The sequence below is a fragment of the Pezoporus occidentalis genome, unplaced genomic scaffold, assembly GCF_034315485.1.
Source record: "Pezoporus occidentalis ecotype Australia unplaced genomic scaffold, CSIRO_AGI_Poc_V1 ctg30, whole genome shotgun sequence".
Taxonomy (NCBI): domain Eukaryota; kingdom Metazoa; phylum Chordata; class Aves; order Psittaciformes; family Psittacidae; genus Pezoporus; species Pezoporus occidentalis.
This window is the reverse complement of record NW_026914941.1, coordinates 1,186,486-1,203,632: the sequence shown is the minus strand read 5'-3', so window position 1 is coordinate 1,203,632 and position 17,147 is coordinate 1,186,486. Positions and strand designations below refer to the sequence as shown.

The following is a 17,147-nucleotide window of genomic DNA, read 5'->3' as shown; positions in this document are numbered from 1 at the left end:
TCCAGGCTTACTAGAAAGCTATATTTGTACCAGCAGAGACCTTAATTTGTATACAGAAACAAAACACCACCAAAAAATCGGAGCTGAACATATGAATTCAATTGCTGAAAACCACCCTTTTACTAAGGGTTCAAATGTAATGATACTATCATTTCGAATAGCCTCATGTGGGTGTGTGCCTACTGAGAGCCATCAGAGGAAAATAAACCACATTAAAACACAATTCCTCGAGCAGTTGCTGAGACGCAATCACAGCCTTACAACAGGATTTTTCAGAAGACAGGATTCCAGCTCTATAATGCCAATAGGTTGGGTGGTCCCAAATGGCTCCCATGGAATTTTTATCCCAATCTAAAGGCGGAAATAATCTTTATATATGCATGTATGTATAGTCTTTACCACTGCAATAGCTGAGTGCCTCATACTTGGGTTCTTGTCCTTGTACAGCTAGCGGAAAACTGTGAATTTAGGATGTGAGGCAGAGATTAAGACATAACCCATTTGTAAGCACCCTGTCTAGCTGTTTTCAATAGCAGGCTGCTCTCCACAGGTCACTCCTCAGGATAGACACTCCAAAGGGTCACTGGTGTAGGGTTAAGGGGGATCCAGCTGCTGTAACCTACGGCAATGCTTCTCACTAAAGGGCTTTAAAGATGCCAAAGAGTCATGGGGCAAAAGTAAAGAACTTCTCTTGAAATAACAACTGTTCAATAGAAACAAAGCTCAAATAGGGAATAAATGGTCAGTACTTCAATGGAGGAGGTTATCTGCGGGGATCTGCCCTGCTCAGGGCTGCGTAGAGTGTTTGTGTTTGAAATGGGAAACGTGCAGTTCTGGTCTGCAGCTTCTGGACACATTCAACTGGAAACGATACATAAAGAGTACAGATGTGACCATAGCTGTGAAAGGGCTCCCATCCAAGAAGCTGTTACCTGGGCTGTGATTCCTTACCCGTGGGAAAGGGATACTTAAGAAGGCTATAAAATCAGGAATGTCATGTAGGAAAAGTAAAGGGGACAATTATTCACTGTTTCCCACAAGAAGTGGGAGACATCACTGTCTGGAAATGATTAATAGCAGGTTGAAAAGAAACTGGAGAAAGCACTTTTCCCCATGCTGCTTAGTTAAGCCAAAGCTCAGCTGCGCCCAAAATGCCTTCTTCATGCACACGATGTTGTCTGTCACTGATACCCAAGGGTGGAAGCTCTTCTTTATCTTAAATAGAAACGTGTCTGAGAAGATTCCCCAGGCACACGTGGGCATGGATTTAGTCAAGCCTTTAGAAGACAGCACTTCCATGATATTCCCTCTATCATGTTCAGTACCCTGAGCAAATCCCATACATTCACAGCTTCAGCAGTGAGAGGACCTCTGAGGTACCATAACAAATCTTGGTCCCTCACTCCTTGTCTCTCCAAGTCCCTGTGTGTGATCAGAGGCAATGAGTTTCACCTAATCATCCAACAGGCTTTAGTTAGCTGCTCCAGTGATGTTTGCACCGACCAGGACGCCACAAACGGGAAGCAAAGTATTAGTAGGATTATGCCCTGAAGACAAATCCTGTGTATCCATCACATCTAGTATCTTCTGGCTTACCTATAGAGAACCACTACAATAGTCTTCTGTGGTAAAGATCCTGGGAGACCGTGGGTGTATTCTCAGACACACAATCCCTGCATTCTTCAACCATATCTGCTTCTGGTGCCTGGGCTCACCATTGCACATGACTCACTCCCGGAGCGTTAGGAAGCATGAAGCAGAAAAACATCCATAAAGCATTAGATTACAATCCCAGTGACAGCACAGACGATTACAAAGGGGGGCAGAAAAAAAGGCTCCTATTAAAGACTTTTGCCAGGATGAGTGTTTTGCAGCATTTAAAATTCTTTGAAGACTAAATCTGTGTTAAAAGACACCCTTGCTCAGAAAAAAAAGGCAACCTTTGGCTGGTATTATATGATACAGCTATGTGGCCATCTGGGCTTTGCCTTCAATCATTTTCATTGATTCAGAGGCATTTCAAAATGTTTAAGTTACTACACTGGATTTAAATTTCAGATCAATGTTGCCTTTGCAGCACTGCTCTGCCTGGAAGCATGCTGAGCAAACCCCACGCAGTAGCAGCGAGGGGCTGTGCCAGGCTGGAGCTGGCATCTCCTCAATACAGGCAGCTATTGACAAGCATCCTCTCCAAGCTTGTGGTGTTGATTCTGCTTCCAACCTGCAAAGTCTCACGTGTCTTGGATGGCACAAGGTCTTTGCACATTAAACTCTTCTGCTGGCAACAGCAAAGACTGCTCCAATCATCATCTTCTTGGTGACTCCTTAACTACGAACACTTGCAATTGGGCCTGCGGGCAGTTGGCATCTGCTTCCTTTTCTTCCCCATGTGGAATGGTCAGACAGCCCATACCATGCCTATTGTCCACATCACCTGAACTGCTCCATTGCAGGAGCAGCTTTGCCTTGGCCACTTCACTCCTCCTCCTCCAGAATCGCTGTGTGCTGAGCAAGCACAGCACAGAACCAGCCCCTGCTTTATAGGGCACAACAGAGATCTGCCAGGAGTGCCACTGGGAACCATCCTCTTGTGCTCAAACATAACCAAGCCATGTGTTCTTGCTAAAGCATCTGCTTCCTGTGGTGAAGGTGAACTTCTCCATCGCTCTTCCCAATGATGACTGCCCTGCTCCCAGCCCAGGGGTTTCCTTCCCACCACTGTGCCAAGCCTTTGGAGAATATTCAGCTACAGACTTTGGTTGAGGCTTACTCCTTTTCCTCTGCTCTTGTTCACTGCATTGCAAGAAGCCCCTACAGAGGGGATATTTCAATCCCCTGTTGCCTCTTTTCCAGCACTTGTGCAGGGAACGATGCCAACTACTGCATTACATCCTGCAGCTTGAAAGGAATTCACAAATGAAGCTGACAATTGAAGTGAACATGGCATAAGAAAGTGAAACTTGACTATCAGCAGAGCCATGATGGCACCACAGGACATAACTCAGCCAAACACATCAGCCACCATGGGTCCTTTGTCCCATAATAAAAGAAAGGAAGATTTACCAGTAAGCCACAGCCTTGCATCAGGTGTAAGAATTACAGCTCCTCCTGGCTGGAAGGGGCTGCTGAGGCCCAACCAGAAAGGCTTCTGCTAAATTACATGTGGACAGGTCTCAACCAGGATTATGTTTTTCCTTGTGTTTTGGTACAAAAGAGATACTCTTTTACAAAGCTGGAATGGGAAAACACAGTTCCTTCTTTCAAGCCGCACACAGTCACCACAGGTTTGTTATTCCCTTAAAAACCCAACATCAAAAAACCTTGAAATCAAATGAATTATCATTTCCCCAAGCTTTCAGGGTTGTTCTATGGGGGTAAATCATTGGCTGTCATGTAAAAAAACAGCAAACCTTAAAGTACTTTGAGGAGATGCTTCCTCTTTTCCTGCAGCCTCAGAACACGCATTTTGGGATTAGTATCCAGGACACCCATCATGACAGTCTTGAACCAGATCAATAGCAGGAGAAATGCATAATCAATACATTGATGAGAACAACTCGACCTTTCCACAAGAGCTGCAGGGACAAGGGAGCATTTAGGGGAAGTTTGGGTAAGGTTCATGAAAACAAACTTCAGATGTGCAGAAAGTTCTCAGCTACATTTAGATCAACACAGGGGGAGCAGACATCAAACAACCGCATACGCAAAGGGCCTCTGGCCAGCTCCTGCTCCGACTCCACCAGGTCCCAGCTTATTTGCATGGCAAGGCCAAGATGAAAATACAAGATCAAGTAGGGGAGAAGTAACCTCCTGCTGTGGATGCAGAGAGCTCTCAGGCAGGTCGAGCCTCCTCACAAGCAGCCAGCCCAGCGTTCCCTGCCTCCAGGGGGACAGCCCCGGAGATGCCTTTGCCTCCTCAGCAGAGGAAAATGCAGGAACAGAGGCAAAGCCCTGCCCCAGCATCTCTGCAGCAGAAAGGCAGGGCTGACCCTGATGCTTTGAGAAGGCAAGCGCTATCGCTGCAGTGCCCAGGGCATCAGCAGAATAACTCCTATGGAGAAGTACACAGCTAATTAATTCCCCACGTTCTGTGCTCTCTATGTGCTGCTGAGCAGCCACCATTGCAACCAGGAATTAGTCCATATGAATTCACATTTGGTCACATTCACATTAGTCCATGTGAATATGACTGAGTAGTCATGAGCTGACTAGTCTTTCACCAGCCCCTGGCCACCCATCATTGTGCCAACACCAGCCCTAATGGCCACTAATGCCAAGCCACCAGCCAAGGAAGCTTATCACGGCTGGAGGATGTCATGAACCAGGATCCTTTGCTGAGAGGGCAGGCATGCTTTTTGCTTCTCCTGGGGAGAAGGTCAAGTGGCGCTAGCATAAACCAGAGCGTGGCAGCACTCAGTCTGCTTCATGCACCCAAACCACTTTGTTCCCCAATAGCCGTGGCCAAACAGCACATGGGAGCTGGTCATGGCAGTCAGCATCCTTTACTGTGAATCCCTGGGCTTAGCTTTCCTCTTGTGTTTGTTGCACATGGGAACCCATGCAGGGATGAAGCCAAGAATATGGTGGTCTTTATGATGGTATGGTAGGACCTGCATGGAGCACTTTGTGTCTAGCTGAGTATAGCCCCTGCTACGCAGGGGCTTAGACAGCAGTCTGAAAGGCATTCCAGGACATCAAACTGTAGCAGCAATCAGAACAAGGACCTGGATAATCTTTCCTATCAGTGATTTTGCAAGCAATGATACAATTACTGCTGTCAAGATTGGCATAAAGGCACCATAGAATTGTGCCAAACTGTGCTCATGACTTAAAAACACTTGGAAACCTTAGATACAGACAAAAGGTGGGACAGGCTCATATCTGAAGTGCTTGGAGGGGACTCACTGACAGAGCCTCAGTTTTCTACTTGCTTGCAGATTTGGGTAGTACCAAATATATCATTTATCCTCATTTCCAAAATGGGAATAACCTATTTCTATTAATTCTCAGCAGCGCTGCAAGCTGCTGGAGGCAGAACTATGTTGCCCAGTATAAGAGGGTGTCTGGCCCCAGTAGAACAAAAAACCTCATCGTTAATATGCATTGTCGATGCAGGACTCGTATGACATGCTGAGGCTTTGAAAATCCTGAACAAACTCAGCAAAGTACAAGGTTCTGTCTTGCATAGACAGTATATTTGGTTAAAAAGCTAGTATAGACAGATAAATAGACATTACGATATATATACATACATATACACACACATGCAGCATCTCTATTCCATTTCTTATTAAAGCATCTCTATTCCATTTCTTCTTTAAGCACTATTGCTTTTCCTTTGCAACTTCCCACCCAGAACCAGGTATTTTAAAGCAAGGAAATTATGACCAAAGATATAAATATGTCTCAGCATTCCACTGACTGACAACATGAGCTTCATTTTCATGCTTTATAACACCACCTGAATCACTAAATATATTCTTGTTCTTGTAAGGCAGCATCCCACATAACTTTTATTTGTGAATAAAAGGCAAAGATGCACGCACACTGTTGGAATTGGGAATAAATTATTTGGGCAGAGGCCATTACTCTGGGAAGCAGTCTGAATGCCAAGCCAGCAGCATAAACACAGACAAGACTAACACTAGTACAACACCAGCATTTGCCCCCAACTCCTACAGCACCTCTGCTGAGCCCAAGTCAAAGCACCATCAGTGCAAGTCCTCCCATTGCCTTCCACGTGCTGTGGATATAGCACTAACAGGCTCATTCTGATGCCATGTGTTAAGCAGCAGCCTTGCACTTAGGTTTCAACCCACCAGCCATCATCACAAGGCAGTTGATGCTGCATGCTGAGTTGTGCCGTAAGACCCAGTGTCAGCATCCTCATCGCACACACATCCCCATGGTCACCTCAATCAAGGAGCACCACAGACCCCAACAACAGCCATGCTACTTCCCTGAGACCTGGTGTAACCACACTGACCTGACAGTCCCATCCAGCAACATGTGCTGGAGACCCCAGCTTTGATTCCTGTTGGGAATGCTTGGTTTGCACGAGCTTTGGGCACAAAATGGATGCTGTATCCATGCAGCACCCTGTAATGTCGATTAGTGACAGTGATGTATGGAGTTGGGTCCTCGTTGCTACACCTGCATTGCAATCCACGTTCATCTTTCATTGAACATAGGAAAAAATCTGTCTGATCTACATCTATCACACCCAGCACTCAATGTGCAACAGCCCTTGTTTGGTGTCAGCCCTGTTCCAGCTGGGAGACTGAAGGTCAAAAGAGCTATGGGCGATATGCACAAGAGCATTACCTGGATTTAAAGAACCTAAATCCTGCTGCCTAGCTATTTGTGATCATTATTTTAAATGCTGTTCTTATTCTCTAATCATAGTGACCACATCCTTCCTGTCTATCCACTACTTAAATGCCTTTTTCACTCCACTCATCCCATCAGCAAAGGATGCATTCAGGGTATCCTCATATTTCTAAACATTCCAGAAGCTGCAGATGATTTACTCTCACAGCCCTAATGTAGCTCAATCCATTCTCATTTTCTATTCGTGACAGCAGTAGTTTGCTAAAGAACATCGTCTCCTATCAGTTCATGTCGTTCATGACAACTTTACAGGATCTGATATAAGTTCTAATTTCTGTGCCTCAAATGGCAATGCGCATCCAAGCAGCTGCGTGTTCCGGGGAAGCGCAAAGGCACAGGCTGCATCCTGCCACCAGATGGTTCTCCATATGGACACAGGAGAGGAGGACATACTCGTGCTGCATCACCAGTGGCAATCCAGGCCCTTCCCCCTTGCCATATTCTCTCTAAAGTCTGTACATGGTGCTGCGAATCATATAGCCCAAGTTCTCCATTCATTTCTATGTGCTACATAGGTTCAGAATGTGGTGGAAGCCACTTGGTGCCTTCTTCTGCTTCAAGGAGTTGCAGGCAAGTGGCAGCTCCATTTGTGTGCACCCTGAACCAGGTTGGTTCTCTGAACTTCCTATTTCCACTTTGCCTGTGAGCTCTTGGGCACCATCAGCATAGTTACAAACTCCATATGGAGATCGATGGCATTCCTCCAGGGCCCCACATGCCTCTGTAGGGTTTGGAGGCCACAGACCAGCTGGCTGTAAATCAAAGCCCTGCCTGCACCAGCCAGGGGAGAGCCTAGCCACTGCTCTATCTACCAGAGCAGGAGAGGGAATCCCAGGGAACAAGCCAGACCCCAATTCCTGTAATTACTTATTGACCTGAGCATCTCCACTTGTACCTTCAGGGAGAAAATCTGTTTGCCATTCTGGAGCACAACCACCCAGACGGGATGATCACACTGCCACCAAGGAGATTGTTTTTCAGGGCAGTAACATACCCATCCCTGCACAAGCTTTGGATCTGACAAACCTGTTACTGAAAGGCCCTCAGTACCCTTCCACAATGGTCACTCACTTTGCACACCCAGGTTTCTTACAGAGCCTGTGCTACGAGGCTGTCCCGGGTTCAGCAGTAGCACTCATTTGTTCTCCTTCCTAGTAGCTGGTGCAGCGCTGTGGTTTTCACTTTCGGCATGGGAACAGCACTGATAACACCGATGTTTTTAGTTACTGCTCAAATGTTTACTCTGACCAAGGACTTTGTGAGCCTCATGCTCTGCCAGGGAGGAGGGGAAGCCGGGAGGAAGCAGAGACAGGACACCTGACCCAAACTGACCAAAGAGGTATTCCATAGCACAGCACGTCATGCCAGGATGTAACTGGGAGTTAGCCGGAAGGGCGAGTTCACTGCGGGGTCAGGCTGGGTATCGGTCGGCGGGTAGTATTGTATTCTCTTCCCCTGTTATTCCCTTTATCATTATTATTATTGGTGCTAGCAGTAGTGACTTGTGTTATACCTTAGTTACTAAACTGTTCTTATCTCAACCTATGGGAGTTATATTCTTCCGAATCTCCTTTCCATCCCTCCAGGAGCAGGGGGAAGAAAAGGGCGGGGGGGAGTGAGAGAGCAACTGCGTGATTTATGGCTGACTGGGTTTAAACCACAACAAGAAGACAATGCAGCTCTCTAGCAACTTCTGCTGCCTTCCCCATCCTGTTGCCAGGAGATGGGCATCACGCATAGAACCCTTATGGAACCCTCATGGAACACTGATGTCACAGTGATGCTGGAGGACTTGAGGGGCCGCTGGGGCCACAGCCCTTCAGTCTGCTGAGCAGCAGGACCCAGTCTGGCTGCTCAGGGGACTTCTGGAGCCAAGGGCAGGAACCAAGTGGTTTTGGAGATGTCTTCAGGAGAAGCATCCTCAGCTTCGGCCATGCCTCGAAGAGGTGACACGGGAGCACCTTGGGCTGCTGCCCCCGCACCTCCCTCAAAAGAAAACTCCCTTCAGGGTTTGCCTGATGAACCCTGGGCCCTGACCATGCAATTTTGTGTTTCAGAGACCTCTGCACCCAAATCCTTCCCATTCTTCCTATGGAAGCTCGTCACCTGCTTCCAGTTCCACTCCATTTGGTGGGGGAACAACGGGAGCTGTGTGGTTATCGCAGATAACCTCTTTGAAAGAGAAGTGCTTGGGAAGAGGGGAGCACGTCGGGGCCTTCAGGCTGAGAGCATGAATGAGTTCCTCGACCGGCTCCACCTCCACGGGTTTTATAGGATGGAGGAGGACATGGTGATATCTGTGCCCATCAGGGAGCTGCGGGCAGTAGCAGCAGGGCCTGCTCTGGGACAGGTACGTTGGTTCCTCCGCACACAAAAGAACCCTCAATCATCCTGTGGCAGCTGCTCAATGCTGACAAGATCCACGGCAGCACCACCATTATTCCCAACAGGCCCATGCCACACTCAGGTGCTCTAAAACAAGGCCTGTCTGGGTTTCTCCATTGGATTTTAGGCTTTTGAAGACCCTACACTCCTCTGCTCCCAGCAGCTGGAAACACAAGGGTGGTTCTGACTGACCAAAACTCTACCCTCACATTGCATTCAGCCAGAACAGCTGAGCTTTAAAATGCCCCAGAAAGTCCTTTTGAACACCCGCGGGTGCCTTTTCCGATGCAGATGCCCAGTTACCGGATCTCTGTCTCTCTCCTCCTTGCACCGATGCCAACTGACTCCTCCCCTTTGCATTTTGTAGCTGCTCTTCTTCTACCACCCCTACTTCCAACGGGATTACCCCAACCTCAGCAAGATCCAGAGGATGGCAGAAAGAGCCATGGAGCAGCTGAGAGCGGCCACTGCAGCCCCGCCGGGCACCAGCGTCAAGGGCACCAGGCAGAGGAGACGCCAGCGTGGTGCTGAGCCTGGTGCAGGAGCTGCAGAGGAGCAGCACAACACCCAGCCCTCTGCAGCCACCCGCTCCACCCGCACCAGGCTCAGGGCTGCTGCACCCACCCCAACAGACACCAGTGGCCCCTCTGCCCCAAAACGTAGGCGTAGGTAGATAGGAATAGCAATAGAGTAGAGATAGGGTATAGGTTAGTGTAGGAGTAAGTTACAGTTGTTGGGGTTTCAATAGGGTATAGGTTAGTGTAGGAGTAAGTTACTGTTGTTGGGGTTTCAATAGGTTATAGGTTAGGATAGGAGTAAGTTACTGTTGTTGGGGTTTCAATAGGTTATAGGTTAGGATAGGGGTAAGCAGCTCTGTTGTTTGTTCTTCTCTAGAATTAACTTCTCTTAGAATCATAGAATTATAGGATAGTTGTAGTTTAGTTTAGTTTAGTTGTAGGATAGTTAGGGTTGGAAAGGATTTTAAGAGCTTCTAGCTCCAAGCTCCCTGCTATGGACAATGACACTGCAACCAGACCATGGCTCCCAAGGCTCTGTCTCACCAGGACTTGAACACTGCCAAGGATGCAGCATTTACCACTTCCCTGGACACCCTGTGCCAGCACCTCAGCACCCTCACAGGGAAGAATCTGCCTCGTTCCTCAACTGAACTTCTCGTGCTCCAGTGCAAACCCATCACTCCTTGTCCTATCGCTGCAGTCCCTGATGAAGGATCCCTCTCTGGCACCCTCGGAGGCCCCTTCACACACTGGAAGCTGCTCTGAATAAACATTTCTGATCTAAATGGCATCATTTCTCATCAATAAAAGCTGCCGTGTGCTGTCTCTGCAGTCTCACAGTCGCTGTCTCCACACCTGGGCCGGGGGTTGCCTTCAGGGACATGAAGGGTTTGGCTCCAGACACAAAAGCCAAAGGTCCCAGTTCAATGTCAGAGGCTCTGCCCGTGCTGTTCTGCAAGGCAGGGGAGCGCAGGAGCAGCCTGGCTGCTCAGCTTCTCCTCTGCACCTTAAAGACGACCTCAAAGCCCCTCCAGCTCCAACCCCTGTAGTTATACAACTAGTATAACTGCTGACTATATAAAGCTTCAGGGGGCTCTTTCACTAGACTGACTCAATAAAGCGAAGACTCAGGCTAGGAAACCACAGGGCACAGTACAGCACTGAGCAGGGTGGGTCCAGGAGCCCATTCGTACATTCACAAAACCTGCACCGGTTGGGTTGGAAGGGACCTCAAAGCTCCTCCAGCTCCAACCCCTGCCACGGGCAGGGACACCTTCCACTAGAGCAGCTTGCTCCAAGCCCCTGTGTCCAACCTGCCCTTGAACACTGCCAGGGATGGGGCAGCCACAGCTTCTCTGGGCACCCTGTGCCAGCGCCTCAGCACCCTCACAGGGAAGAGCTTCTGCCTAAGAGCTCATCTCAGTCTCCCCTCTGGCAGGTTAAAGCCATTCCCCTTGGCCTGTCCCTACATCCCTTGTCCCAAGCCCCTCTCCAGGTTTCCTGCAGTCCCTTTGGGAGTTGCATTCTTTTGATTCTCCTCCCCATCCCTTCGGGAGCAGGGAGGAGGGGAAGAAGGGGGGGGAGTAGAGAGTAGACTGCATGGCTGACTTGCCAACAGAGTTTAAACCATGGCAGAAGCACATCCCTCATCCTCAAAACTAAACATAAAGGAATCCTCAATCAAGTATGTGCCTGGAGGCTGGACTCAGAAGAGGGACAGGTCTACTTTTTTGCTGCAGGGGGACAGAGCATCTTCTGAGCCACTGACACTCAGCAAAGCCTGTTAATAATATGTATATATAGACCAGCTTTCCTTTAAATCAAACGCCACTGGTCACCAGCACAGTGATGCAAGATGAGGACAGTGGTACAATGAGCATAAAGTATTCCAAAATCTCGACTCATTACCTCAAAAAGGTTGGGTTCAGCTAAATAAGCATGAAGAAAATAAGTATTAGACCCTTATTCTCTTTCTTTGAGCCTTGAGGATGCACTTTCTCCTCATGTATCAGAGTCCTTATGCAAGCCCATCTACAAGTACCTGTGGTAGCCACACCATCCTCATGCAGCTGGTGCAGCAGTTCCAACCCCTCTTCAGTGCCACAAGAACACAACATCATCTGCTCCAGCAACCAGGTCTACTGCTGAGCCTTACCCATGCCTGCTCACTGCCAAGACAGCACAAGCCTGGATGCAATGCATGTCCTCTACAAGGGGCTGAGGGAGGGGAAGAATCAGGGATGTGCTTCAACAAGTGCTTGATCCCAAGGCCCTTCCCTGCTAGAGAAACTGCTGAGACTCTGTTGTCTGAACCCCCACCAGACATTGACACAGGACAGCTTCCCCATGAAAAGGAGCTCCCAACCCCAGTGCTGTGGTCCCACAATTCCCACCACCCCCGATAGCAAATCCATCCCTTTGATCTTTTCCAGAATAAAAGGCTAAAATGGAACAGATTGTTCCCTCTAAATGCAGGAGGGGGAAGGAGCAAGGGCGAGGAGGAGTACAATGGGCCTGCTAGGTTCAGCTCAACCATAAGAAAGTCTTTTTAACTTCTCTTAATGAGGACTACTTTTTCCAGCTACTACCTAATTATTGCAAATTGCTTCATCTTTTAATTGTTACTGCAAGGCAACTAAACATTGTTACGTTGATTGCTCAAGAGTGGATTGTTAATGGCTTTAATCATTTGATAATCCAGTAATACAATCAATGTAACACTGCACCTTGTAGGAAGACGTTTTGGATCTGCATATGGGAAACATATATTGCCTTACCATATGTCAGCCTCCGTGGGCCGGATCCTGCCTTCCTCAAGTGCAGCTGCACTCTTAGACAAGACTGTTCCTGCAGCTTCCTGTGGGAACACTCAAGTAGCACTGACTCATTTCAGATAGCCAAAGGTAGGGAAAGGAAGAGCCTATGGAACTGGGGTCTGTGTCACAGATGGATGATGCATTGTCAGGGAGAGAAGGGTAAGTTCACACCCATGCAGCTGGCACCAGGCTCTTGCTAAGACACAGATTTCTGCTGTAGAGCATGTTTTCTAAGGAGGGTACTGCGGCTCCAGAGCTGATGAGGGCGCGGATGGTGCAAACTGCCTGCGGTGGGAAGAAAGGAGGTGGCCAGGACTGATACTGGCATTGATGTAAAGCAGGGGACCCTCTTTCAGGGGCCTCCAGTTAGTAAGACCAAGCTACTTGAGCAGGGCATCAGAGAGGAGCTGTGTTTCTTACCTTCATGTCTCCGGTCTCACTGTTGCTCAGGGCTGATCCTGTCAGTTGAGGTCTGATGCTGCTGGATTCAGGGCATCCCTGCATCCTCATTCAAAGTGGGACCACTGCTGTATTCTGTAGGGAGTCCCAGAGGAGAAAATCAGACTGTTTGGAGAGACTGCTCTTACACAATTTAAAACCAACACTGTTTGCATCTTAAGTAGCATTTAGCCCTCACTACGTAAATCTTGACCCCACTGGCATTAAGAGCCTTCATTATTTTGCCAGCAGAAACTGTTGGCACCCTGATGTTTGGCTGCCCCGTGGGCACAATCACCCATGTGGGTACATGGCCACCTCCACCAGCTGGCTAGGAGTCCCTGTCCTAGCTCTGAACCCAAGCCTAAGCACTGAGCCAGGCATGGCCGTTGCTCCTTATGCAGAAAGGAGGACAGAAGGTTATGTGCAACACCCAGGAGATGCTGAGGCACACAGGGAGATGGGGGTGACAGTGCTAGCCAGGAGGAGCTCTGCATGGAAGTGAGGGCATTTCTGGGCTGGAAAGAGCTGTTTCTGCCCATCACAACAGAGACTTTGGCCATGTCACTCTCAGCCAGACTTTCTGCTTCAGACTGAGCACTTCTGGAAGCTCAGTTGTCCACCACGGATGCAGGACAGGCCAGGCCACTCCTTCCCTCTACTTTGGCTCCATGCGACTGGGAACAGTTCTCTCTGGGGACCATGGGAGCCCCCCAAAAGGCAGCTTTAAGGCATAAAACCAACATTGGAGGGTGAATTCCTTCAGTATCATGGGGAGAGAGAGAAGGAGGAGCATCACCTGACACAGGCTCAGTCAAAAAAGTCAGCTCTGACAGACAGCAAGGGGACTAACAAACTAAAGGGTTGCTTTGATTTAGTCTTCAAGGAAAAGGAGACAATTAAGAGGCTATGTAATTCAATAACATCAGGCAAAGGAGCTGTCATAGGCAGAGGAAGGAGCACTAATGTGCTGATAGCCCACAGAGGAGCAGGACAGAGCCAGAGGGACTAGCATGGGGTGAGATGACCCATGGCTGGTACCCAGGACCTCAGGGAGAATGTTTCACAGGAGGATGAGGGGAAATGAGGATAATCACAGATCAGCTTCTCTGATTTAACCCCAGATAAAAGGAAAGGGCATTTAATGAATCATGCAGGGGGAGTACCCAATGCAAAACTAAAGATGTTGACAGGCAGGCAAGCCCCATCCAGGGCAAAGCTTGCCTTAGCAATTTAGCTCCAACTTCCCCAAAATGGCCACAAGATCAGTAGGATTCATTTCTAGTAAGACTGGGGACATATTTTCCCATCATTGGTCAGGGAACAGGCTGACGTTTGCTAGCCAGGGATCTGCAGCGTCAGCAAGGACCAAAATGGAGAGGATGCTCCCAGAAAGCATCTCTCACAATGGCAAATGGAGCAGCACCCAGCACTGGCAAGCAGCAGTCACCTCAAGCAGGCGTGTGAAATGCAAGCTGGTTCTGGCAGTCAGAAGCATGTAACTGAATCAGTGCGATTTCTCTTTCCTCTGCCACCTCTCCTTTTTCTTACAGGCAACTCCAATCCCCAGCAGAGTGAGGAAAAGCTGCTAAAGATAAGCTTTTGTGAGGGGCAGAGCATCTGGCTGCAAGGTGAGATGACCCAGGGCCTGGAACTGCCGGAGGAGGTGCGAGATGCTGCCATCCAGCCCAGCACCAGGGACTTGCCCCTTCGGGTTATCCCTTGGCTCTAGGGACCAGCCTCATCACCACCAGCTCTGCACAGCCTCTGCAGACTGATTCATCACGAGCAGAAAGGCAGGGACTCTGAACAAGCTGCTGATGTGATTTCCATAGGCGGACCAGAGAGCTGCTGAACACAGCCATCATCTATACAAACCCAAGACCCTGGGCTGCTGGGTGGGAAAGCTCTGGGGAATCTCACTGCACAACCAAGGCCTTGGAGGTTTGACAATGCAATAGGATATTTCAACTTCAGACGTTTTTTGTGCCCATTGATATTGGCAGCTCCTCAACAGACAAGGGCTCAGAGACCATCGTGTCAGATACTATATCTATCATGAGGCAGATCCTCGGGCAGGTGGCTGGAGCTGCACAGATCATCATTTTTTATCATCAAAACATCATCTGGCTCTTTGCATCATGTAAATAAAGACGAGCTACAAGAACAAAGATACGCTGCTGATTAAAAATACATGTGCATGTACCTCAACAGAGTCCAGTGGGCAGCAATGTTAAGTGGGGTCCCACTGAGTGCCCTGCGAGGTCAATAGGATTCAATCGGTTTATTAACAACTTGGAAAGCAGAGCAGGGGCATGCTAATCAAATCTGAGCATCTTCCCAGGATGGGAGGGGAGCAAATAATTTGCAGGACAGAAATAAAATACAATAGGAGCTTGATAAATTGAAGAAGTGGCCTGCAATCAATACAGAGGGATTCAGCAGGACACATGCAAGAGATTAACACATAGGAAGGAATAAACAAAAGGACAGAGGGTGTATGGAGATATCTGGCCAAACAGCTCCACAACAGAGAGTGGTCTGGGAGGGAGGGTGATGATCGATTGAACAGAAGTCAATAACATCAGGCTGCTGCAAGCCAGCAAGGTAATTATTCTGCTCTTCCCAGTGCTCTTCAGGCTGCTGTTTGAAGCAGCACACCCAGATCTGGGCATCACGTTGGAACAAAGGCAGAGGAGCCGGAAGGAGTTCAAAGAGCAGCAGAAAACACCAAAGACACAGGAAACAAAATTCGTTGTGTGCCTGTGAAAAGTGAACCGTGAGACCCGACTCTGCTTTTGTTCCCTGCCATTCCCAGGGCCCTGCTGAGGTGGAGGAGCTACAGCCCCCAGGAGCTGGGGCTGGTCTGAAGTCAGTGTCAGACAGCACGGGGAGAGACATGCTATAAATCGGGATGCTGCGGATGGACTAAAGGGATGCAGCAGAGATGCGGGTGTTAATTAGGGATCATTTTGCCCTTGGTAAGATTGCAGCATCGGGCCAAAGTTCCAGCAGAGGGAAATTAGGGGAAATTTGACTCTTTAGTGTTTGTGAAACAGTGACAGATCAGAACCTTCCTCTTGGGTAGGGCTGAGAGCAACCAGAACACCAGCAAAAAGAAGAAAAAGGGGGTCAGTGGGAAAAGCACACCATAGAGAGCCAAAAGAAGCTGCAGAATCACCTCGGTTGTAAATGCTTTACCTGCCAGGTCTGAAACAAGCCCCATCACACTCAGCTCCTGCCGAGCCTTCTGAAGAAGGATGTCCCCACACTGCAGCAAGCCCAGCAACCCCACATGAACAGGACTGAGGCTCAACTACCCCTCTTTTTAAGTAATGCATTACATATGTACTGCTCCCACTGCCATCAAACCTGGCTGCACTTAAAGCAGAAACGAGCTCTCCACCCCTCGGTGATGGCTCAGAACTGTCAGAAATCAAAGCTGCTTGGCTGCAGCTGCAGGAAGGACCCACAGGAGCTCCCTCCACCCCAAACAGCTCTCCCAGGACCCAGAGCTGGAAGAGGGAGCAGGAGCTGGAGGAAGGCAGTGCCTGGAGAGGAGCCAGAGCATCGCTCAGTGCTCCGGCATGGAGACAGAGGTCTGCAGCTCCGCAGCACAGTGTGCAGGCTCCTGCCAAAAGCCCAATTGCACCATCTGCCAAATTAATATCCCTATTTTTAATATCTCCTTTAAAGGGGAACACTGGGGGGGGGGGAAGGAGAGAAATATTGAACACCACCACCCTGATTAGATTTCTAAGCTCTGCAAGGAATCGCACCAGACATCGGGTCTGCTTCTTTCCCGTCCTCCTGCGATCAATCCTCTCTCCAGAGGTGCAGAGCTGCTGGGTCGAACGCAGGGAAATGCACCACTGAGCACCATGCTGCTGCTGCCACTGCCGCTTAGCAAGGAGAGGAGAGCAGGGAGGTTGGAGGAGATGAATCAACATGGTTCATTTCGTTGTGAGGAGCTGTTGCCCTGTCCTATTTCCATCCTGTGAGCAACGCCAGCAACCTTGCCTCTTCTAGGAGGCACGCAGGAATTGCAGCCCAAACATGAAAGGGAAAGGGGTGAAAGTGGAGGAGAAGGACGGATAAAGATGGGAAATCCCTCTGGTGACCAGGAATTAAATGCACAAGCCATGTGTCAGGAAGGAGACAGCCTGTGGAGCGGGCAGCAGCAGTTGATGCTGCATTAGCAGGGGACCGCAAGCAAGAGGCAGATGCTGGGAGCTGTGGCAGCATTAGCAACTGCTGCCGGCTGATGAGCAGGGCTAGGGCCTGATCCTGGCTCCCAGCCAGCCACAGGGTTCCTCTTCCAAGAGTGGCACCTCCGGAGGCTTGCCCAAGCAGCTCCGGGCTGAGCGGCAGCCACCGCTGCTGATGCTAATGGAATTAAACATTAATATGCTAAAGAGAACCAAGAGTGAGAGAGGGGCTTGGATTCCTCTAGGTAGCAGACATGTCTGAGGTTAATGCCTGCCAATTCTTATTTGCTCTGCGATGTCAAAACCCATGTCCTTATTAGCTAGCCCATTAGTCCCCCGAGGCTGGTAGCCCATTAGTCCTGTCCTGGTCCTCGCCAGCACTTAATGCTCTC

General features: G+C 49.1%; 1 long non-coding RNA gene across 2 annotated transcripts; it reads right to left on the bottom strand.

Annotated features, from left to right (window-relative positions):
- Nucleotides 1–3,202: 3,202 nt before the first annotated feature.
- LOC134168117 (uncharacterized) lies at nt 3,203–15,835 on the bottom strand. 2 transcript variants are annotated; one of them, XR_009966427.1, is made up of 4 exons: nt 15,749–15,835; nt 12,530–12,643; nt 3,411–3,501; nt 3,203–3,320 (listed from the first exon to the last, which is right to left on the bottom strand). It is a non-coding gene; the product is annotated as an uncharacterized LOC134168117 (long non-coding RNA). The 2 variants fall into 2 exon arrangements; XR_009966426.1 differs by lacking the exons at nt 3,203–3,320; nt 3,411–3,501 and adding an exon at nt 11,860–12,394.
- Nucleotides 15,836–17,147: the final 1,312 nt, after the last annotated feature.